The sequence below is a fragment of the Hypomesus transpacificus genome, chromosome 11 (assembly GCF_021917145.1).
Source record: "Hypomesus transpacificus isolate Combined female chromosome 11, fHypTra1, whole genome shotgun sequence".
In the NCBI taxonomy this organism is placed as follows: Eukaryota; Metazoa; Chordata; class Actinopteri; order Osmeriformes; family Osmeridae; genus Hypomesus; species Hypomesus transpacificus.
Window position 1 is genome coordinate 2,178,663 of NC_061070.1, and position 24,056 is coordinate 2,202,718.

Genomic DNA, 24,056 nt, shown 5'->3' on the forward strand with positions numbered 1-24,056 from the left:
CGGTATAGTGGGCGGAGAAAGGCGCTGATTACCCGATGACCTGCAGGTTTCATAAGTACGACGTAAACTGAAGTATCACCGCGTTTTCTGCATGTTGGCCATGGGGCTAATAACGTTACGTTTGCAAATGTACATACATGAGGACCACAGTGTTTAAAACCACAGACCTTAAGACTTTAAATCTTTGCCATTTATTGCACTCATGCCATCTTTGCACCCATGTCATTGGCACTAAGTACCCTTTTTGTATTTTTGTATTTATAGTGTACATTATAGCTATTTTATACTTTATATTTAGTTTATTTTACATACCTGTCCCCTTAGTCTTAGTTAGGATTAGTTAATTAGGCTCTGCACCTTGTATAGTATAGTTAGACTTGTCTATTTGTTTATTTAAGATTTACTCTTATATGTTGAATGTATGCACCTTCCTGCCAAAGTAAATTCCTTGTCTGTGCAAACTTTCCTGGCGAATGAAACCCTTTCTGATTCTGATGAAACAATGACAAGACATCAGTTAGTATTCCTAATCCAGCAGTCTGGGACTCGGGGGTGGGGGAGGGGCAAGGCTGGACACCTGGACCAGAGTACAGGACAAGGTTGGGGGGGGGGGGTTAGAGGAGCCAGCCCTGCCTCCTACCCAAGCCCTACCTCTCACCACAGTCCTGCCTCCAGCCCCACCTCTTACCCCAGCCCTGCCTCCAGCCCCACCTCTTACCCCAGCCCTGCCTCCAGCCCCACCTCTTACCCCAGCCCTGCCTCCAGCCCCAGCTCTCACCCCAGCCCTGCCTCCAGCCTCCTATCCCAGCACTGCCTCCAGCCCTACCTCTTACCCCAGCACTGCCTCCAGCCCTACCTCTTACCCCAGCACTGCCTCCAGCCCCAGCCCTCCCTCTCACCCCAGCCTATCCTCCAGCCTCCTATCCCAGCCCTGCCTCCAGCCCCACCTCTTACCACAGCCCTGCCTCCAGCCCCACCTCTCACCCCAGCCCTGCCTCCAGCCCCACCTCTTCCTCCAGCCCCAGCTCTCACCCCAGCCCTGCCTCCAGCCTCCTATCCCAGCACTGCCTCCAGCCCTCCCTCTCACCCCAGCCCTGCCTCCAGCCCCAGCTCTCACCCCAGTCCTGCCTCCAGCCCCAGCCCTACCTCTTACCACAGCCCTGCCTCCAGCCTCCTATCCCAGCCCTGCCTCCAGCCTCCTATCCCAGCCCTGCCTCCAGCCCCAGCTCTCACCCCAGCCCTGCCTCCAGCCTCCTATCCCAGCCCTGCCTCCAGACAGCCTCTCTCCCAGCAGGGCAGGCAGACAGCCCAGCCAGGGATAATTCAGCTAATAGCTTTATTACAGCCATGAAAGAGGCATCAGCCTCAGTGAGGAAGTCATTTAGATATGGAATACAGTTGATATCAGAGGCCATTCCTCTTTTCCACACGCCCTGGGTCTCATTCATCTTTTAATGAACACAGAACATGTGGCTGATTCTCCCGAAGGTCTGTTTCTGAGCGTGAGGCCCATCAACAGGCTGTTATTGGGAGAGGACAGTAGGCATACAGGCATCTCCAGTGTGCTCCTCATAGGCAATGCAGATGTAATTATCTAGATGTGAATAAACATCACCTCGGTGTTGGTGGCAGGCTAGGCAATGTTATGAGACTGATACGTCTTCATCTACAGTTAATATGCAGAGTGATTAACCACCACAGGCCAATGTCTCTCCGGTCTGTGGCTTAGGAGAATCTCTGCCAGTGTGTGTGTGTGTGTGTGTGTGTATGTGTGTGTGTGCAGAGCGGGAAGATTCTGGTCTCTAACTCAGTGCAGGGCTCCAGCCAGACTGTTTAGCGAGCTGTTAGATTTCAGCACGAGTGAGTGTAGTTATGGTGACTACCTGCAGGCCTGCCTGTGGTTTGCTGTATGAGGCTGGAGATTAACCCAGCCATGCTGATATTCACTGTAACAGCAACATCACCTCCAGTGGGATACAGCTTTGATACAACAGTTCTACAAGAGACATTTATTAGTCAACATTAACAGATAATGATTTATTTGTTTATTTAATCATTGATTTGGCTCAGCCAACACAAATTGCCAAGCAATTCAACAGTCTCCTGCACACTAGCAACTGGTAACCATGTTTAGGACTATACCCTCTAAGCCAGCCTCTAACCAAGGCCCTAACCCAGCCTCTACCCCAGCCTCTAATCAGGCCTCCTCCTGTTTAAGCAGCCTCTAGAATAAAGGCAATCAGCCTCATGGGGTGTAGCTGGGTCTCTGACTGGTCACCTGATCACACAGTGTCAAAGCCTGATTGGACTCTGAAGTATGTATTCTGTGCTCCTGCTCTACATAGGATGTGCATGTGTGTGTGTTGTTAGTTTGTGTGTGACAGGGGTGTGTCTGTGTGTTGTTAGTGTCGGTGTGTGTTGTTAGTGTCTGTGTGTGTTGTTAGTTTGTGTGTGTGTGACGAGTGTGTGTGTGTTGTTAGTGTGTGTGTGTGACGAGTGTGTGTGTGTTGTTAGTGTGTGTGTGTGACGGGTGTGTGTGTGTGTTGTTAGTGTGTGACGGGTGTGTGTGTTGTTAGTGTGTGTGTGTGTGACAGGGGTGTGTGTGTGTGTTGTTAGTGTGTGTGTGTGTGACAGGGGTGTGTGTGTGTGTTGTTAGTGTGTGTGTGTGACAGGGGTGCCATGTTCTTCAGAGACAGCTGAACAGACAGGGTGACCCAGCTGTCACTCTGCTGTTGTGGAGCTGCTAAAACCAGGCCTGGCAACACAGCCCAGAGAGACGTTGACTAACAGCAGCCTGGCATCTCAACAAGACACCTACAACAACAGAACAGTAGGATTATAACAACATTTTCTTCATCCTATTTTTTTTAAGATGATCTTTTCTTTAACTATCTATCTCCTCCTCCCTCCTATATCTCCTCCTTTCTATCTCCTACTCCCTTTATCTCCTCCTTTTTTATCTCCTCCTCCTTCCTCTATCTCCTCCTCCCTCCTCTCTCTGTCTCCTCCTCCCTCCTCTCTATCTCCTCCCCCCTCCTCTCTATCTCCTCCTCCTCCTTCGTTTTTATCCCTTCCTCCTACCTCCTCTCTCTGTCTCCTCCTCCCCCCTCCTCTCCATCTGTCTCCTCCTCCCCCCTCCTCTCTATCTGTCTCCTCTTCCTTCCTCTCTCTGTCTCCTCTTCCCTCCTCTCTCTATCTCCTCCCTCCTCTCTATCTCCTCCTCCTTCCTCTCTATCTCCCCCTCCCTCCTCTTTCTATCTCCTCCTCCTTCCTCTCTATCTCCTCCCTCCTCTCTGTCTCCTCCTCCCTCCTCTCTCTATCTCCTCCTACCTCCTCTCTATCTCCTCCTACTTCCTCTCTATCTCCTCCCCCCTCCTCTCTGTCTCCTCCTCCCTCTATCTCCGCCCTCCTCTCTCTATCTCCTCCTCCCTCCTCTCTCTATCTCCTCCTCCTCCCTCCTCTCTCTATCTCCTCCTCCCTCCTCCTCTCTCTATCTCCTCCTCCCTCCTCTCTCTATCTCCTCCTCCCTCCTCTCTCTATCTTCTCCTCCCTCCTCTCTATATCTCTTCCTCCCCCCTCCTCTCTCTATTTCCTCCTCCATCCTCTGTCTCCTCCTCCCTCCTCTCTCTATCTCCTCCCTCCTCTCTCCTCTCTCTATCTCCTCCTCCCTCCATCTTCTCCTCCCTCCTCTCTATATCTCTTCCTCCCCCCTCCTCTCTCTATTTCCTCCTCCATCCTCTGTGTCCTCCTCCCTCCTCTCTCTATCTCCTCCCTCCTCTCTCTATCTCCTCCCTCCTCTTTCTATCTCCTCCCTCCTCTCTCTATCTCCTCCCTCCTCTCTGTCTCCTACTCCCTCCTCTCTGTCTCCTCCTCCCTCCTCTCTCTATCTCCTCCTACCTCCTCTCTATCTCCTCCTACTTCCTCTCTATCTCCTCCCCCCTCCTCTCTGTCTCCTCCTCCCTCTATCTCCGCCCTCCTCTCTCTATCTCCTCCTCCCTCCTCTCTCTATCTCCTCCTCCCTCCTCTCTCTATCTTCTCCTCCCTCCTCTCTATATCTCTTCCTCCCCCCTCTTCTCTCTATTTCCTCCTCCATCCTCTGTCTCCTCCTCCCTCCTCTCTCTATCTCCTCCCTCCTCTCTATCTCCTCCCTCCTCTTTCTATCTCCTCCCTCCTCTCTCTATCTCCTCCTCCCTCCATCTTCTCCTCCCTCCTCTCTATATCTCTTCCTCCCCCCTCCTCTCTCTATTTCCTCCTCCATCCTCTGTGTCCTCCCTCCTCTCTCTATCTCCTCCCTCCTCTCTCTATCTCCTCCTCCCTCCATCTTCTCCTCCCTCCTCTCTATATCTCTTCCTCCCCCCTCCTCTCTCTATTTCCTCCTCCATCCTCTGTGTCCTCCCTCCTCTCTCTATCTCCTCCCTCCTCTCTCTATCTCCTCCCTCCTCTTTCAATCTCCTCCCTCCTCTATCTCCTCCCTCCTCTCTATTTCTTCCTCCTCTCTATCCGTCTCCTCCTCCTTCCTCCTCTCATCTATTTCTTCCTCACGTTCCTCTCCTCCTGCCTGTTCTACCCATTTCTCCTCTTCTCCTGTTATTCTTAGAGGGTGAGATTTGAGTCACTGCCCTCTGAGTGTAATAGAGTCTGTACTGGGCCAGTCAGTATGAATGGGAATGAGGTTCATTTCCATGTTCAAAGTAGACATATGAGACTCTGTAACCCTCCTGCTGTGCCCTACCTATCTGAATCACGGCAACCAATCATAAAGTTACCACAGAATTATATTACAGTTTTTCACAATTGCTAAAACACTAAACCCCATTCTCTGAATCAAATGTTCAGTGAACTAACCCATTTGTCGATCAGACACTCTTTTGGAAAAATTCTAAACACATTCTCATTCACTTAAACCATTTTGCACTGTGATGCACTTCTGCTGCAAAATGGTAAACACAGGCGGCAAACAGTAAACACAACTACAACACAGTTGTCATCTTTAAAACACAATGACTCAAAATTGTTCACACTTGTTTCTAATCCTGGTTTGGGACAATGTCAGCTTTCACCGTGGTGTCCGTATACGAGAATAGTTCAACATCAACCAGCATTTTTTACTGTAAATGTTTGCCTTTCACCATACAGCCCTTTGCTCAACCCAATTGAATAATTTGTCTCTGTGTGGCGGTGGAAGGACTATGACCGAAACCCATATACCAGGGTAAATCTCCTACAGGCATTGGAATTGGCCTGTGGTGACATAGGCGTGGAGTGTTTTCAAGGCTGGATCCAGCACAGCATAAGGTTTTTACCCCATTTTTTCTTTGTTCTTTGTTGACAGTACTAAGTTGTAATGATTGCTGTAATATTTTCAAATCAAATTTATAGTGTTTGTATAGCCCTTTACAAGCAGAGGGCTTCACATACGCCCATAGAACTGCCCCTCAGCCAACCTCAACCCTCAAGGAAGACAAGGAAAAACTCCCAGAAAAACTCACTAGAGGAGAAAAAATTTAAGAAACCTTGGGTGGAGCAATTCAGTGAGGGATCCCCTTCTCCAGAGAAGTTTGGCAAAAGAGAGGTGCAGAACACAGGCTAAACATAGTCAGGAATCAGGAAAGTGTCAATGGGTGTTGAAACACCAAAATCCAGTGTTTCAAAATCCTTTTTTTTAATTTTCTTTATTGCTAAATGCATTTACTTTGTATACATAAACATATTTGTCTTTATATGTAACTACATGCCCTGGATACTGTGTTCTCAATTTTGTTGTGTTGTGTTTAATGATTGCTCCATAGTGTTTATATATTGATTTGCTGTGTTTATGATCACAAAGCATTGTTTGATTTTGAGCACGTTACAGTTTTTTACAATCGCTATAACAATTTTCATAACACAAAAATACACTAAACAATACACCATGTCTACTACGGCAACCACGCACGCTGTCCGGAATTATAATAAAAAATAATATTAAGTCTACCCCAATGTTTACTCCATGGCTACGGCCTTGATCTTCAGTACTTAGTAGAGCACCCTTTGAAATGATTCAACTCCCTGTATCAAGCACACCTGGTGCAACTAATCAAGGGCTTCATTAGTTCAGGTGTGCTTGAGATAGAACACATAAATACCTGGACTGGCTAGGGTTTTGTTGAGAGTGACGTTTGATTGCATGTTATAAATATGACTAAATCAAAAGAATTGTCCAAAAAGTTCAGAGATCGGTGTTTTTGCCTTGCAAAAACAAGGAAAGGGATACAAAAAGATAGCAGGAGCACTGAATGTCCCTAGAGATACAGTCGGAAGCATAGTTGGCAAGTTCAAAGTTGAAGGAACAGTGGCTGAAGTAAAAAAGAAATGGGCCGATGTGAAATCGGAGGCCAAAAAAAGAATAGCCAAAGTTAACAGAGAGATCATCGATCTCCTAATAAAACAAGTAATTAGAAGAATAGAGGCCTACTGTTGCTGGAGCAATCAATTCCGCACAGATACTTACCAATTAGCCACGAGTCTCCAGCGTCTCCTTGCTCGAGGTGCACACCCACAGCGCTGTTTGAAAAGATGTAGGAGTCATGTGCATCTCCTGGGAAGCAGGAGACCACGTTGAGAAGGTGGTCCTGGGTATCGCAGATTATCTGCCCATTTATGGAATGATACCGTTTCCTATTTAAATAGGGGAACGGATCTGGAGAAGATGCCTTGATGTGCACGTGAGTGCAGTCTAGTGCACCGATGGTGTTTGGCAGACCAGCAATGGCATAAAATGCCCTCTTCACTGGGATCTGCTCCATCTCGCTATACAGGAAGCAGATATATTCTGGGACCAGTTTGACAAAATCATTAACCACCCTTTGGAGGCTACGGGTGATTGATGGCTGTGAAATGCCCAACCTGTCTCCCAGCTCCCTCTGAAATGTCCCAGTGGCTTAAAAGCCCAATGCAGACAGCACCTGGACGTGTGGTGGCACTGGGTTGGAGCGTCTGGTCCGGCTCCTCAGTGCTGGCTCCAGTGTGTTGCATAGGTCCAAGAGGACAGGTCTCGGAAGCCTAAAGCGTCCAATGAAAAACTCATCGCTCACTGCGAAAAGGTCCAGATGGTCGCGGTACAGGCGCTCCCTCCTCAGCGCACGATCAGCAATTTGCTCTAGCAACAGTAATTGTGCCATATTGTATGGCTAAAATGCGCACTTGTCCCTTTAAATAGTTCGAGTGATCAATGATAATTGGATGGCCTGGTTGAATTTATGATGTCCAAATGCAAGTTAAAGGTTTTATTTGTCACATACAACATAAGACCAGTAAGGTGAGCAGTGGAATTGTTCTCCACTGGATCTAACAGTGTGCACACTAAGCAATGTAAATTATTATAATTATTTTAATCCGAGAATGTCTGTAGAGTTGATGTGAACGCAATCACTAACGATTTCTCACAAATTCATTAACACTTCTAACACGCAGAGTTTACTTAAATGCGATTGGCCATCTTATGTTTTTTTAAGGAATCACATTTGAGACAACTCTGGGCAATTTATGACTGGAAAGTCTTCTGAAGTTTATGGACACCAGATGAGAAAACTTTCATGAATGCCAAATGTTTTTCTAAATCCAATTCAGAAGAAATTCCGTCTTAAATTTTTCTTAACTGCGTTCGAGAATGAGGCCCAATGATCCCAAGCAAAAGTCCACCAAGACTTGGATTCAGAAGAAGAAATGGAATATTCTAGAGTGGCCGTCACAGTTGCCTGACTTCGAAACCCACTTGCACTTAGAGATTCATGTTGTGTAATTGTAACTTGTTTAACTACATGCTCTTATGGTTTCTTCCCTTTAGCACAATTTGTTTTTGGTTGTTCACAATGTGTACTTCTTGTTTTTGACTACCCGCAATGCTGTGGGGCTATCTTTTTGTTATCATCAGTGACCTATGCACTTTGTAAAGCTCTCTCTTGGAAGTCGCTTAGGATAAAAGTGTCTGCTAAATGAATAAATGTAAATGTAAATCATAGAATGTGTTTTTCCATGCAGTTTCTTTTGAAGCCTCTCTACACTTGAGTTTTGTTGGGTTTAGTAACTGCACACATTTTGTTTCTTTTGCTGCAGAAATTCAGAAAATAAAAAGAATGATCCATCTCAGAGTAGCTTTATAGAACCTATGGTTTATGAAAAACAGAATTTCTGCAGTAAAGGTCTAATTTGCAACAGGACATTACAGTAAAATTACAGAAATATGCAATATAGATGCCATTTACAGTATTTCATCAGTTACCCTAGCTCTGGCCCTTCTGAGCGCCACCACACATTCTAAATCCTCTCCCTTGTCCCTCTCCTCTTTCCTTGTTCCCTTTGTTTGGTTAAATAAGGTTTATCACTCCCTGACCTGGAGAGAAATGCTAATCCCCTAACCTGGAGAGGAAGAGCACAACCAGGGCCTGGTATAGACTGTCTTAGACGAGACTGACGTCTACTGAATGGTTGTATGATGTTCTGATAATTTCTGTATTGATTTCTTTGTTGCAATCTTAATTTATATTTGATTTTGGTAGTGAAGGAGATCTGAAATGATGTCCAGTGGGGTATTCCAGGTGGCGGGTTTAGTGAAAACTTCGAGTTGTTTAACCTTGAAAAGAGGCTTACTCCAAGGATTACGTTCCAGAAAGAGAGGTTACAAAACCTTTTGGGAAGTTTCCATGGTAACTTACCTGCTTACTCTGCGTTCTACCTATCCCCTCCCACTTTCTGAGCCAGCTAGTATTGGCAGACATGGGATATCCTTTCCTGGTTCAGCTGAGCGATCATTTCACAGTTCCACATGTAGAATTCACCTGCCATTAAATGAACATCTCACTGTATACAGCATCCATGACCTGTTGTCAGAATGTGCAAATCGTTTTTATATCCATTATTCTCATAATGTCAGTGTAACTGACAATTCCACACAAGCTTGTAAATAAAAGTACATGGAGAGAGAACTACCAGTAGCCTGGTCCTAACCAGACCCTCGTACATTTCATTTGTACAGAGGGTCTAGGATCGCTACATTGACAAACGTTAACTTCCTTGAAGGCGGGTCTTCTGTTGAAGTTTAAAACTATTGGATCTGCCCAGAGCCACTCTGATTTGCCATAACCAATCGCAAGCGTTCGCTTTAGCCAACTCCTTCACCACTACTGTAACGGAGCTACCTGCCGTAGCTGGAAAATCAAACTTTTCCCGAACCCCGTGGGGAGGAGGGCCACAACATCATGGCCACCAACAAAACTCAGCAAGGAATGTTCTTGCTCCGGCTTTTACTTATGGATATTCGGCAGCGTTGCCACAACCGCAGAATAGTTTCGCTCGCATCTTTCTCCGCCGCCATTACTGAACTACTCAAACTAGTGCACGACATTAACGTCATCGTTCTCAAACACTCCCTCTGTTCGCTGATTGGACCTACAAAAAAATGTTTCTGAAAACCGACTTCAAAGTCAAACTCCCAGACCTAGTACAGAAGCAAAATCCAAATTGAGCGGAAGTACGTAGGAGGGCAGAGCCAGGCTAAACTACCAATAGCTAGCTACCATACATAATTCTCTGCAGCCATTTCTGCGGAAGCAGTCATTAATGTCTGTCATGCTCCTGGATCCGCTGAAACAGACAGCATGAGAATGCAAATTATGGTATGGACACACATAGGTCAACACAATGGGCTACTGTGAAAACACTGTAGAAAAGGAACAATATTGAATTACAGGTACAATACATGCATGTATTGTACCTGTAATCTGTAACATTGTACATGTGCTGAATGTATGGGACTTACAAGCAGAACGTCTCGCCGTAACTTGTTGATGTGGTCTGTGGGTCCCAGTGACTGAACCCAGACACAGACCTGGACAGGTAGGTGGTGAAAAAGGCCATGTTTATTGGTGATACAAAAATGACTGAAGATGTGTTGCCATATGTGAAGACAGGTGAGTACAGGTGATGGGAGGCAATGGTGGTGCCGAACATGCAGGTCAGTGGTTACTGGTGGCCACGCGGGAGTGAAGGGAATTCCAGGGTGAAGAGAGTTAAGAAAAGAAAACACAGACTAGTAATTATAAATTTTATAGGCTGACATGCTCAACATACGAGAACAACTAACGATCTGGCAGGGACTGGATGTCAGGCCACAGCTTAAGTAGTGTAGTGATGATGATCAGGACCTGGGGCCTCATGTATAAAGGATTCCGCAGATTTCATACCGGAAGTTGGCGTACGGCCAAAACTCGAAAGGTACCTACGCACAGAAATATTCACATGTATAAAACCGGTCGTACGCCAGGTCCTGCGCACCTTTCCTTTATAAATCACAATAAACGTGAGATTGACCGCACGTGAACGAGCCACTGACCCCGCCTTGCCTCCTCCCATAAATTAATATGCAGATGGACTGTAAATGCACTCCTGAGGTCATTTCTTTGTCTGAATTACCGTATTTCTTCGATTAAACGCCGCCCTCAAATAAACGCTGCACCAAAAATGAACGTTAAACTCCGCTGCGTTTATTCGAAAAAAATACGGTGATTGTGAGATCGAGGTTCTGACAACCGAGTGTGAAGGCGAGAAAATGTGGCCTGTTTGGCGGCCTGTCATCAGGTATTAGCGACGAAAGAAAGTCGGCGGAGTTGAAAACTGTCACTATTTGCGCCTTTTCTTGTTTTTAACCTGTATCACTTTGAGATTTAGCTAAATGTAAAGTGCATTACAAATTAAATTGTTATTATTATTATTATAGGGCCATAAATGCTGTGGGTTCAGTGAACCGGACCATGGCAGAAATTAAGAAGAAATGGTCCGATGTAAAACTTTAAATGAAGAAACGAGTGGTGGCGCATCGTAACAGCATGGCAGCTATAAGGTTAGCGTGACTTATAGCGTGAGTAATTTTGTCGTTTGTTTGACACCCTCAAGTTTAACAGAAGTTATTAAATGGTGGCGGATTAAACCGAAGGCTATATAGCATTTCCCGTTTTGGGTTTTGGCATTTTGATTTGATCATCCACATTAATGATCAAACTTAAATGTTTATGTTTTTTGAATAGTGAACGTCATAAACGTAGTTGTGGAAACTTTATTCTGTAATATTTGGTGAGTTTCGGCACTTTTCAGTTCGAATTTGCCATGTTACAGAGCCAGCCAAGACTTTGCGGACGGTCCGCACATTCTCACGTCTGCTCAAAAGTTTCCGTGACGGCCCGCACATTCTCACGTCAAGTAAATCTTTATACATCACTAAGTGTGCGTGAAAACCAGCGTACGCAAGCTTTTTGTGCGTACGCAACGTTTTATATATGAGGCCCCAGGTGTGTTTATTGCTGAAGAGGAACAGGTGAGAGCAGGTGCGTTGCCTGGAAACCGGAACGGGGTACGTTCAGGAACGCAAGACAAAACACAGAACAAACCAGACAGACAGGGACAACAAGTTCAAGGGGGTCGCGACACCGCTCCTGTCGAACGGGACCCTGTACACTTGTTTCATCTGCATGGCATTCCTGCGGAGAACACAGTCCAGTGTAGAGAGGCTGACGGTCTGGATGTTTCTAAATGTGGCATGGTTAACTAGGATCCTGGTTTGTATCTGTCGGAGTGTGATAGTGTTGTTTTCATGAACCATATTCACAATGTCAGTCTCCTGTTCGGCTGTGAAAGTGTGTAACGGGTATGCAACGGACGTGGTCTTGCTCCGCCAGGGCCATCGTTCGCTGCCATCGGGAGTCGAACCTGCCACCTTGTGGCCTGCCAAGCGCAACCACTACTAACTACGCCAAAGAAAAGCTAGCTCTTCGATGACGCGGGTAGCCCATTACATACCTGAGGAGTGAGTTTCACCGATTCACACCGGTTACATTCACCCCTCTGAAACTCGCTCCGGCGGTTGGCTGGCGCTAACCTTGTGAGATCCGGGTCATGGCACCAATGTAACGGGTATACCCTCCATCTCCCACGATCTGTCAATCACCCTGGGATCTGCGACGGTGGCCCCTTCATCCTCTGCCAGGAACCTTGGGGTTACCATGGATGACGAGCTCTCCCTCACGGCCCACATTGCTGCAGTCTCCCGGTCTTGTAGATTCACCCTCTACAACATCCGTAAGATCAGGAGATACCTATCTGAGCACTCCACCCAGCTGCTAGTCCAAGCACTGGTCCTCTCCAAGTTGGACTACTGCAACACAGTAGAGTTGAGTCAGATAGCTGAGCGGTGAGGGAGTCGGCTAGTAATCAGAAGGGTGCCGGATCGATTCCCCGCCGTGCCAAATGACGTTGTGTCCTTGGGCAAGGCACTTCACCCTACTTGCCTCGGGGGGAATGTCCCTGTACTTACTGTAAGTCGCTCTGGATAAGAGCGTCTGCTTAAATGACTAAATGTAATGTAAATGTAACTCGCTGCTCGCTGGTCTCCCAGCATGTGCAACCCGCCCTCTTCAGAGGATTCAGAACGCAGCGGCCCGCCTGGTCTACAATCTACCCAGACACTCCCATGTTCCCCCGCTCCTCATCTCTCCACTGGCTACCCATCAACGCCCGTATCAGATTCAAGACCCTGGTACTGACCTTCTGAGCAGTGAACGGGACTGCACCCGACTACATCAAGTCTCTCCTGCAACCTTACACCCCCACCCGTCACCTACGGTCTTCTTCAGACAACCGCCTGGTGGTCCCACTGCTTAAGACCGCCTGGTCCCAACACAAGCTCTTCTCCTGCCTGGCCCCCCAATGGTGGAACCAGCTCCCCACCTCCATCAGGGACACTGACTGTCTCCCCACCTTCAAGAAAAGGCTCAAGACGCACTTGTTCTGGGAGTACAACGGCACTTAGGAATGCTTGGCTGGACCTGATAGTTTCCTCCAGGATCACAATGACTCTTGTTGAGTGACTTGTTGCTCTTGTAGGTTAGTTATAAGGAAGTTAAGTCTTGTACTCGCTGTGAAATATTTTACTGCTGATTGTTTTTCTACAGGTACAGTCCTGCACTTTTTGTGGTTCATGTTGTTTTTAATTTGTAACTTGTATAACTGCATGCTCTTATGGGTCTTCCCTTTTGGCACTTGTTTAGTTTTTTCACAATGTATGCTTTATGTTTTGGCTGCTTGCAATGTTTGGGACTACCTCGTTGTTATGATCAGTGACCTATGCTCTTTTGTAAAGTTCTCTCTTGGAAGTCGCTTTGGATAAAAGCGTCTGCTAAATGCATAAATGTAAATGTCTGCAACGGACGTGGTCTTGCTCCGCCAGGGCCGTCGTTCGCTGCCATCGGGAGTCGAACCTGCCACCTCTGGACTGCCAAGTGCAACCACTACCAGCTACGCCAAAGAAAAGCTACCTATTCATTGACGCGGGTAGCCCATTACATAGCTGAGGAGTGAGTTTCATCGATTCACACCAGTTACAAGTGCATGTTTTTCCTCCACGGTGTGGTTCACTTTCAGTCCTGCAAAATACAAATACTGTGAGCAAACTGGATTCTAGAGAGAGAGGAAAGAAAGAGGGAAAGAGAGAGAGAACAGAGTAAGAGAGAAAAATTGATGAAAAAATTTGAAAAAGGGAGTGAGGAGAGGAGTGGATGTGCATGCGTGCATGTGTTTGTGTGTAAGTGAGCATGTGTATATTTGTGTTTGAGTGTGGAAGCGTGTTTGTAATTGTTTAATTTGTGTGTTGGTTATTGTGTGTGATTGTGTGTGTGTCATAGTGTGGGTTAGGTGAGTGTCATAGTGTGGGTTAGGGGTGTGTCATAGTGTGGGTTAGGGGTGTGTCATAGTGTGGGTTAGGGGTGTGTCATAGTGTGGGTTAGGGTTAGGTGTGTGTGTGTCATAGTGTGGGTTAGGGGTGTGTCATAGTGTGGGTTAGGGGTGTGTCATAGTGTGGGTTAGGTGAGTGTCATAGTGTGGGTTAGGGGTGTGTCATAGTGTGGGTTAGGTGAGTGTCATAGTGTGGGTTAGGGGTGTGTCATAGTGTGGGTTAGGGTTAGGTGTGTGTGTGTCATAGTGTGGGTTAGGGGTGTGTCATAGTGTGGGTTAGGGGTGTGTCATAGTGTGGGTTAGGTGAGTGTCATAGTGTGGGTTAGGGGTGTGTCATAGTGTGGGTTAGGTGAGTGTCATAGTGTGGGTTAGGGGTGTGTCATAGTGTGGGTTAGGGTTAGGTGTGTGTGTGTCATAGTGTGGGTTAGGGGTGTGTCATAGTGTGGGTTAGGGGTGTGTCATAGTGTGGGTTAGGGGTGTGTCATAGTGTGGGTTAGGTGAGTGTCATAGTGTGGGTTAGGGGTGTGTCATAGTGTGGGTTAGGTGAGTGTCATAGTGTGGGTTAGGGGTGTGTCATAGTGTGGGTTAGGGTTAGGTGTGTGTGTGTCATAGTGTGGGTTAGGGGTGTGTCATAGTGTGGGTTAGGGGTGTGTCATAGTGTGGGTTAGGGGTGTGTCATAGTGTGGGTTAGGTGAGTGTCATAGTGTGGGTTAGGGGTGTGTCATAGTGTGGGTTAGGTGTGTGTGTGTCATAGTGTGGGTTAGGGGTGTTTGTGTGGGTTAGGGTTAGGTGTGTGTGTGCCCGTGGCTGGCTCCGTGCTATGTAAACATAGAGCTGCTTCATCCCAAGGTCCCGACTAGAGCAGACTCTTCCGTTGCTGTGGAGACGGAGCCAACTAGAACGGAGTTCTCTCCCACAGAAGAAGCCACATTACACTCTGCTTACCCAGAGGAGGAGGGAGCGGAAGAGGAGGTAGAGGAGGAGGAAGTGGAGGAGGAGGTAGAGGAGGTGATAGAGGAGGTAGAAGAGGAGGTGGAGGTTGAGGAGGTGATATAGGAGGTAGTAGAGGAGGTACAACAGATAGAGGCGGTGATAGAGGAGGTAGAGAAGGAAGAGGTATAGGAGGTGGTAGAGGAGTTAGAAGAGGATGTAGAGGAGGTGGTAGAGGATGTAGAGGCGGTGATAGAGGAGGTTGAGGAGGTAGACAAGGAAGAGTATTTCCTACTGGCGACTGCAGCTATAATAGACAGCCAGTCTGGGACAAGATAAACAACAGAGAGACAGGGGTGTTCATCCATTCACAACAACAGCACCCCATTCTACCTATACCTCTCTCTCTCCATCCTTCTCTCTCACACACACTCACCCCCTCTCTCCTCCCCTCTCTCTCTGTCACTGTCTCAAGGTGTAATGTTCTGTAAAATGGAGCTTGCTTCGCTAAGCCCCCTTTATTAGTTTCCTTTTTTATAGGCGAGGATTTGCACAAATAATTTCCTGGTGTCCATATGTTCTCCATGGGCCAGCGGCTGCTGTCTCAGAGTGCCTCTCAGGTGGTTAGTGAGCAGAGAGGAGAGACAGCCTTTCAAGACACACCTGCACCCTGCCTGTTCGCTCCGACTCAGCCCTGCGCCAACACCCCACCACCACATCATCATCACCACCACCACCAATACCACACACCTTCACAAAAAACTCGAAGATTTAGTGTACGACATTGCGCCACATCAACAGGGCGTTTCAAACCAAGCAGGCTGTCTGTTCTCCCAGAATGCATTATTGATGCTCTGTCTCCCAGGCCCTAGGTTGAGGTGCTCCTGGAGAGGCGGGGGGAGGGGGGGGGCAGGTCATTGGTTGACGGTGCTCCATTATGAATGAGAGGGCTTTAGCATTCCTTGGTCATCTGGTTTAGAGGTCTGCTGTCGGCAGAGAGGAGAGTCTGGTGGTTCCATCTGGAGACTGCAGCTTTGATCACAGCTGCAGAGTGACAGCTCTGTGTGATCACACTGAGCTCAAGTGGGAGGGAGGGTGGAGGGGAGGGGGCTGGAAGGATGGAGAGAATGAGAGAAAATCAGCATCTCACACACACCAACGCTGAAGACGCTTAATGTGATCTTGACACGAGAGATCACTGTGGGGACAAGGACACGACAACATCAAAAAAATCTGAGGGACCGATGAGAGAGAGGCCACACAGGAGAGAGAGGGGGGAGGAGGGAGAGGGGGAGCAAGAAGGGGAGGAGGGAGAGGGGGAGCGAGAAGGGGAGGAGGGAGAGGGGGAGGAGGAAGTGGGAGACGTTAGAGGAGGAGGAGGGAGAGGAGGATGAAGGAGTTGCCTTGCTTGCTGTCCTCGGCCGTCCTTTAAGGAGTGGGTGGTTGTATCTTAATGGACCGCATGTCTCCTCTTAAAAGCTTTCTCTCCTCTGGGCTTCACTGGCTTTTAGGACACAGACACCAGTTCACAGGAGCAGACTCTGATGACAAGTTGGAGAGACGTCTAGACCAGGGGTGTCTGGGGTATTGTACAGACCAGGGGTATTTGTGGTATTCAAATATACATTACAGACCAGGTGTGAGAACCTGGATTACCATATAGACCAGATGTGAGTATTTAGGTTACTGTATAGACCAGGTGTGTTTGCTCCTTACTAGCATGCTTTCCCGAGCATGCTAGTAAGGAGAACCCTCGTAACCGTTAAGGAGTAGCATTGCACATATGCGATCGTTCAAATGCGGGTCTCACTGCGTAGGGTCGCACGTTTCAAACAATCCAACTGAATATTTTACGATAGACAAAAACTATATGACAAACTATAGTTAGGCTTCAAAATGTACTAATGAGGAGGCTAACAAGTAACACTAGCAGGTAGTAACAGTGCTACAAGTATTATGCTGGGTAACTAGGTAAAGGAAGCTAACTAAAGCTAGCTAGCTTCGTTTCTAAAAAATAACTTACGCTGTGGGGACCGTCTGAATTTTTTTTAACTCACATATTTAAAGGTTAACAAGATGTACGTAATTACGGAACGAAATTACGTCAGTCAGTGGGGTCAAGAGAGGGGGAAATTACATCTGATGACATCAGTCTTTCCCATAAAAAGGCAGAAGCAATTAGGTCTTCTCTAAGCCAAACTGGCGGTGGCCCTAGCTCTGCCACGTGTCTGTCACCAGAGGAGGAGAGGGCAAGAAATATCATGGGTGTCACTTCCACTGATGACATCACCGGGGAGGGTGGATATCTGTGGGGGTGTTTTGCCCACAGTGATAAGCATCTCAGACGAGGGAAGAGCAAATGAGCCTGAATGTCTGGTCTCCCCTAGTCTCTCCCGGTTTTCACTGGTCCCCCCTAGTCTCTCCCGGTCCCCCCTGGTCCCCCCTTGGCTCCCCTGGTCTCTCCCGGACCCCCAGGTCTCTCCCGGTCCCCCCTGGTCTCCCCTGGTTTCTCCCGGTCCCCCAGGTCTCTCCCGGTCCCCCCAGGTCTCTCCCGGACCCCCAGGTCTCTCCCGGTCCCCCCTGGTCTCCCCTGCGGTCCGAACCGCAACCAATTATGAGGCCACCTGTGCTTGCAGCCAGGATCTGGTGGAGCTGGAAAGATAGAAGATAACCATCCACAAAGACCAACATCCAACAAACCCTCAAGGAATCAGCGACAACAGATGCTAAATTCCAAGAGGAAGTCTTGGAGATCAAGAGGGCTCGTCTCCAAATTGAGGAGAGGAAGCTCCTGTTTGAGGAGATGAAGTTCACAAGGCCCTCCATTTCTGTGCCTATTCTTCTGCCCAACAAACAAGCTAATGTCACATTTAGGTTACCTTACAGCCTAAGCATACAATGTTTATTTTAATTAAGTGAAGTCTGAATTGTGTATTGTATTGTATCATATATTCAGTGTTCCCTGTCCCATCTTTAAATGTGTTTTTTTTTTCTTCTTATAGATTCAAGTAAGGAGCAGAAGCAGGGAGAACAAACTCTAATAAAAACCTATATTTTTCGAATACCTTGTGCCTGGGTCTTTAACTATTCCTATATTTACTACTTCATTGAACTACAAGGTTAAAAACCATGCTTATAAATGGTATCACACATGCCATGTCCCAGCTAGCAGCCTAAATAATTTAATGTACAAATACAAGCATCTCAATCTCCAACATATTTACTGTCTTATTTTCTAGTGTTGAGTATATCTACAATCTTGCAATAATAGGCAAACAGCTTTTCAAGACCATGTTTGCAATATCATGATTCTCACATTGGCCAGAAATGACAAACACATAAGTAATGAACACCCCATGTCTTCAACATGTAATCATTGATTCTGACATGAATAATCAACTTTAATTTATGGTTGATAAATTATACTCATTATGCATGTAAGATGTGTCAGATGACTCTAATCAGTTTAATTGACATACAGACCCGTCCATTACATTCTCAAGGTATATAAAGGAAAGGTCTAGCCTACTTCTCAAACGGAACAAGGCTGCAATACAGCAAATCATACGTTTGAGAGAGAGCGACGGCGGCCCAGCAGTAAGCTGGTCAGACTCAATGCCTTTGTAAGGACAACAATGAATCCACTGGACATCCTGGATGAGCTGAGGAGGACTGATATCTTGATGCTCCTGAACATAAAGCAGACCTGCAGATGACAGGAGGTCCTTTGCACTGCCCCATGCAACCCAGCTCCTGGCAGTGTTAAGGTTCTATGCCACTGGTAGTTCTGGAGGTTCTTGGAGATGGGACATAGGCTCTCCCAGGCCTCAGTATCAAGATCAGTGGAGGCTGCAACATCAGCATTACTTTGCCACATCCCAAACCACATCCCAAACCACAACCAGAGGGGACAAGTCTGCGGTGCAGGACTTTCTCAAACAATATCCCCCAAGTCATTGGGGTAATTGATGGCACCCGCATTCCCATCCCTTCCAATGAAGACCATGTTTATTTTTGCAGGAAAGGTTATGCTGCCATCAATTGCCAGGTTATCTGTGACCATCAGGGTCTCATCACAGATCTTGTGGCAAGATGGCCAGGCAGCAGCCATCTGGCCTCTGTTGGCCAGGAGGCACAAGCTTCCAGGGATGGATGGCTGCTTCTCGGGGACAGTGGGTATCCCCTGAGGCCATACCTTTTCACTCCTGTCACCAACCCCCACAACGAGGCTGAGGAGAAGTACAACGAAGCTCACCGTGTGGCCAGGAGTGTCATTGAGAGGACTCTTGGCAGATGGAAAATGAGATTCCGATGTCTCCACAAGTTTGCTGAAGGTCTTCAGTTTCACCCATCTAAATGTTGTGCAGTTATTGCAGTGTTACGACCCAAGCGGGTGAAAACATATTTAAAAGAGGACACAGCAGGCCAGACAGTTGTCGTTCCAAACTTGGATTTTATTTATGTGGAGACATTCATTTGTTCAAGTGTTTTTTTCTTAAAACATGATGTACAAAACCCCCTCCCATGCCCCATACAGAAAAGAAACAGAGGAAGGATGGACCTGGTGAGCAGGTCAGAAAAGAACAAAAAGAAGGTGCGACAGCAGGCCACGACACATCACAACTTTTAACATATTGCAGCTAATATCTGTCTTCTCTGCACTGCCAAGATCATATGTGACAGCACTTAAATATCAGATGTGGAAGCCAAATGGCCTGGCTTGGTTCACAACGCAAGAATATATCATGAGTCTACCCTGAGCAACAGAGTGGCAAATGGTTAAGCTTTGAACAAATATCATTCCCTTGTCTCCCTCTTCTACCACACTCAAATGTACCCATTATATAATTACAGGAGAGTTTCATGGCCACCTGCTCGGTGATAGAGGGTACCCATGCCAGCCCACTCTCATGACCCCTTACCATGACCCTGATCCGGGCCCTCAGCAGTGGTACAATGTGGCCCACTGCAGGACAAGAGCCTGGGTGGAGATGACCATAGGTATTCTTAAAGCCCGGTTCCAGTGCCTACGTACACTGAGGGTAACCCCAGGGAGGGCAGGTGACAATATTGTTGCATGTGTTGTTCTCCATAATATTGCCACTATTAGAGGAGAGCAACACCCTGCCGTACAATACGACCTTGGGTTCGACCATCCCCTCCACTCTGCAGATGTCCAAGATGGAAGAGCAGTCAGAGACATACTGTGCCGCACACACTTCCACCAACCCTGACACAAATCATTACCATTTCATTTGGTCTTCTTTATTGCCTACAAACAGAAATGCAACAATTAATATTAATATATTGTTCTGACAATTAACACTCACTCACCTGTGACCATGCACCCACCTGCAGCTGGTGTTCTAGCAATTCAATTTCTAGATCCGTCTTCTTTATCTTCCATCCCAAATACACCATCTCTTGGTCAGTTTTCTACATTTGTTTTAACAAATGGAGTTTGTTCAAGTCCTTAACTGGTAACTGGGAATACATTAGGATGACATTAAATCCCAGTTCCACACACAGAATTCACCTGCCATTTACTGAACCTCTCACTGTCTGTAGCTGTGCTGTGGAGGTTGATGGACCTCTCTCCTGGCAAGGCTCATCCATGTTCTGTTCAACAGGATGAGACTGTGCATTTAGTTTATACATTCATTACTCTAATCACTTCAGTGTACATTTTAAACTGTCAATTCCACCCAAGACTGTAAATAAAGTACATGGAGAGAGAACTATCAGTAGCTAACATATATGTAGGCCTCTGCATCCCGTCTGCGGCAGCAGTCAATGAGTCATCATCTTCCTCATCATCATCCTGTGATGAAAAGTATTGTTTCAGTATAGTCGCCACTAGTGTTGCTTTTGTCAACAAAAATTATGACTGAATATTGTCGCCAACGAACCTTTTATCACCTGACAAGACTAGACTAAAACTCATTAAAACAGGCCGCCAAAAACAACACTAGTCACCACTACTATGCATAATGCAGTGTTGAGTGGTCTTCTTACAAGTGGAAGGGGTACTGTTGTGCAGAGGCTTGCAGGAGGCTCAACGACATGAATTACACCATCAGTGACTAGAAGTGGACCAGAGTGGAAAATGAAAACACCAACATTATATGTCACATACCTACATCTTATGTAGGCACTGGTGTGGGGGGGGATTGGCTCTGATGAGCTTCCTCCAGGGATGCCTTCAGCCACTGGACGACCAATGTTGTGGCTCAGAGCCAGCTCTTCTGCAGAGGTCAGAGGTGATGGTGCCCTCCACCCGTTTTGCGTGCCTTTGCTTTCATTCCATTTGCTAAATTCAACTCAATGTTAATTTAAGCAAGATATCAGGCGACAGGACATTGAGTGTTTCCGCCACTACAGGATAAAATAGGCAATGAGGATATTCACTTAGTATGTCAAATATGATACCAAAGTGATGGAGGCTACAATCATGAACCTATAGGCCAAAAGGCAAAAAATTCCTTACCTGTTTGAATTATGTTTTTATATTTCATTTTCAGTTGTTGCCAAGTGCGCTTCACGCCTGTGGGATTGTACCTAAATATGAACATTGCATTTGATTAAATTACAATTCCACCACTTTTTCACCTGTAATTTGAACGGACATTAAATGTTCGATTTATGGAATACATTCAAACTTACGCATTGACTCAATCAGCAATTCTTTCCCACGCCAACTGTCTGTCCTTCGCCTCTACAGCTGTGTTACTTTTTATCCGAAATATGTGCTTGGACTCACCAAACGCACGGATTAAAAGGAGAGCAGAGGTCAGAGGTGATGGTGGTGGCCCTCCACCCATTTTGCATGCCTCTGCCTTCTTTCTATTTGCTAAATTGAACTCAATGTTAATCTAGTAAGCATGATATCAGGCGACAGGACGTTGTGTGTTTCCGTCACTACAGGTTAAAATAAGCACTGACGGATATTTACTTGGTCAAATATGAGTAACACCAAAGTGATGCAATATAAAGATCTTTTCTCTGAGTGGCTTTGAGTGTTCTTTTGTCTTCATGTTTGCAATTGTAGCAGGAATACTGATGAACCAGAGACTGGACCTCCCAGACACGGGTGTTTTTATACTACAATCACATGACACACGTCAAATGCACACAAGTGATCTCCATTTCACTAATTATGACATTGCTGGCTCAACTAGCTAGCCTGACGTTGTCATACTCATAATTCTAGTCAGAATATGAGTCTGAGAACTCTCTGTTAGGCTGTGAGTATGGGGCGTGTTTCAACCGAACTCGTAAAACAAATGCCTCTTCGCTCAATTGGATATACCTACAACCAATCAGAGCAACGTAGTATGTTGTTTGTTGAAAACGAATTCAACCCAAGCGCTCTTTGGTGACGCGGTTGAGTACGTTACTGTTGATCATCTGTCCATCATCGTATAAAGCCCTCACTGACAATTGGATTGGTCTGAACAGCTCCTGTTTGGATATCGTTTTTCCCCAACCAAGCTACCCCAGACCCAAATCCCCGACCAAATTCTTTTGTGGGCGGGGCTAAGTTGGGCTGGCAGCCAGGCTATCAACTACCTGCACCTCTGTTGAATTAGGTAAGTCACTTCAAAGGGGAATATTTAAGCAAACACTTATTTTACACTCTATATTTTTAATTAATTGACATTAGTTTATAAAAATCTGTTTTAACTTTGACATGAAAGAAGCTTTTTTTTTTTTTTGCAAATTCTTGTCAAAAAAGCCAAATTATATGGACCATGATTTCATGTATTAAAGCAACAAAAAGGGAAAACATCCAAGAGGGGTGAATACTTTTTATAGGCATTGGAGCAGAAAGCTAATTAGCACAGCTGTCTCAGGTGTTTACCTACATCTTCAACACCTCCCTGGAGACATGCCATGTGCCAGCCTGTCTCAAGTCCTCCACCATCATCCCTGTACCCAAAAAGCCCAGGCCAACAGGACTTAATGACTACAGACCCGTCGCCCTGACCTCTGTGGTGATGAAGTTGTTTGAGCGCCTGGTGCTGGCACACCTCAAATCCATCACAGATTCTCTCCTGGACCCCCTCAGCATCCTACGCCAGGATCCTGTTTGTGGACTTCAGCTCTGCCTTCAACACCGTCATCCCTGCCCTGCTTCAGGACAAGCTCTCCCAGTTGAACGTGCCCGATTCCACCTGCAGGTGGATCACAGACTTCCTGTCTGACAGGAAGCAGTGCGTTAAGCTGGGAACACAAGTCTCTTACCCCTTTTCCACCAACGCATTTTAGGAGCCGGTTCGGAGCCGGTGCCTTATCGCGAACCAGTTCTTCCTCTTTCGACAGACTGGGAACTGGAAAAGTGGTTCGTACGTGGTTCGCAACGAGCACCACTTCGGAGCTGGTCTAGTTTACGAACCAACAAAGAACCGCTTGGGGCGGGGTTACCGTGACCAACAAAACGCTTTGGCCGCCATTGCAAAGTTTTTACAATTCATATTTCAGCTAAACGGTACTTGTAAATCAGAATCTGAATGAAAATGTATCGAGAAGTGGGCAGTGTAGTTGCTGAAAATAAGCTTATTTTATTGATGAAACTGCTAATTTGTAAATTTGATCCGACTTTTATTATTCTCGATTGTAATGTAAACATTCGGGATGCGCGCGCAATGTGAAAACCGGGAAAGGATAGAATTTTTAATGGAAAAAGGACCACACGGATAATACAAATAGTTAAATTTAAAAATACCAAAAAGGTCGACGAGGACAGCATTTAAAAGATAAAGCGATTACCCATTGATCTGTCGCATCAGAATTTTGATTTGGGTCACGAAAGTCTTGAAATTTGAGTGAGAATGTTGCCCGGTACAGACCGCATAGTCGAGTGGCAACCATGTCTTCGTCATGTCACTAAGTTCATAATTTAACAGTTCATAATTTTACAGTTTAACAGTCAATTTTACATTTTAAAAGTCGAGAAGGACAGCTTTCAAGAGATATGGGAATTCTGCTTTTAGCCAGCTGGTCCGATTGTTTTTCTGATTTGTTCATACTGGCCATGAGTGAGACTGCGTCCCCGTTACACTGTTTTGACGTGAGCCTCAGTCTCACTGGCAGTGTGCACAATGTTGTGATTCACTCAATTTTACACCAGAAACGTTAGGGAGGACTGCCGAATGTAGATACGAGCCTGATGAAGATAGTCAGCATCTCGGATTTCTTTAACCAAGCCTGTTTAATTCATCATTTGCCTGAGTAAGCGACCTCCGTTAGCCAGGCTAGTTTTGGCTGATCACTTGGTCAGGCTATTTAAGGGTATCGGGTCAAGTGAATTTTGTGCATAGACAAGTGAAACGTAAATGTATTTGTCCGAAGGCCAAGAGCCTCAAAGT